The sequence below is a fragment of the Dermacentor silvarum genome, chromosome 4, assembly GCF_013339745.2.
Source record: "Dermacentor silvarum isolate Dsil-2018 chromosome 4, BIME_Dsil_1.4, whole genome shotgun sequence".
NCBI classification, from domain to species: Eukaryota; Metazoa; Arthropoda; class Arachnida; order Ixodida; family Ixodidae; genus Dermacentor; species Dermacentor silvarum.
In genome coordinates, this window is record NC_051157.2 from 140,273,213 (window position 1) to 140,274,439 (window position 1,227).

Genomic DNA, 1,227 nt, shown 5'->3' on the forward strand with positions numbered 1-1,227 from the left:
TTTGTTGTTATCATCCATCTTCATGGAGTGGAAGGGCCGATGATTTTTTGGCATTGCGAAACGGTAACCTTACCAATACAGGTGCAAATATTTGACATAATATGAAGCTATTGTGCACGACATTCGGTTGCTAGCACTTGGAACGCGCGAAAGTCGATGGAGAAAAGAAGCGTCGTTATTTGAGTAAAAGAAAGAAACCAGCAGATCACACCAGGAATTCATTTCCGCATCTTTAGGGCCAGCGCAGTAGCCACGACAGGTTCGGTGTGTGTGGCCGATGAAGCCCATGCCGCCTCACTCCATCAGGAGCCAAACTGAAAGACGTAACGTTTCGATTGTGCTTGCAGCCAGCGCCCGTTAGCCATCATCGAAGACAGACGTGTGTATTGCATGGTGGTGGAACTCGTTTAGCGGCAACAAGATGTATGGGCACTCGCTGTGTCCGGTTGCCTAACGTCGCCCCCTCCACCCCTCCTTTCTTTCTACCGTGAACGTGTACCGGATTCAATCTGGGTCAGAGCAGAGAGGCGGCGTGCAAGAAGGCTGTCGTTGTGTCAAAGGACGCGTACGGCTGCTAGTACATCGTCCGGGGGTGTAGCTCAGATGGTAGAGCGCTCGCTTAGCATGCGAGAGGTACTGGGATCGATACCCAGCACCTCCAAGATATTTTTTTTTCTTTTTCACATGCCTTTCAGGATTCTGAATTTTGTTTTTTGGCTTTTCCCGAATTCTTGTACGTTGCAGTGAAGGCGGGATCGAAACCACGAGGGTGAAGAGATAAGTCCTGAAACAAATTTAACCACTCAGAAAAAAAAAAAAAACAGATAACGGTTCTCGTTTCCCGCTGCCCAACGCATTCGCATGCGACCTACCAGACCATGCGTGTTGTATGCTGGCAAACTATAGTGACACCGAGGCCATGATCCTTCGGCGGCGTCGGGTCAGAGGGTCGCATAGTTCTCGCTTCTTCGACATTGAACATGAACTTGATGCGGCTATTCTAAAGTGCATTGACGGAACTGTTCCACAGGGTCTGACACCTGTTCCACACGCTCCTATATACCCCCCTTAATTCTGCGGGTTCTTCCCATACTTGGCGTTGTCCATTTCTGGAGAGAGTTAGTCACGTGCATCCATTTTCTTAAGGAGTGCAAAGAAAAAAAAAAAAGAGACACTCTATTAGTTACTTAGAATATGCCAAGTATAAACTGTTCATTACCTTGCTAA

The 1,227-nt window shown here is 47.8% G+C and overlaps 1 non-coding gene across 1 annotated transcript; it reads left to right on the forward strand.

Annotated features, from left to right (window-relative positions):
* The first annotated feature begins 588 nt into the window (after window positions 1-588).
* Trnaa-agc (transfer RNA alanine (anticodon AGC)) lies at window positions 589-661 on the forward strand. Its single transcript has one exon. It is a non-coding gene; the product is annotated as a tRNA-Ala (tRNA).
* Window positions 662-1,227: the final 566 nt, after the last annotated feature.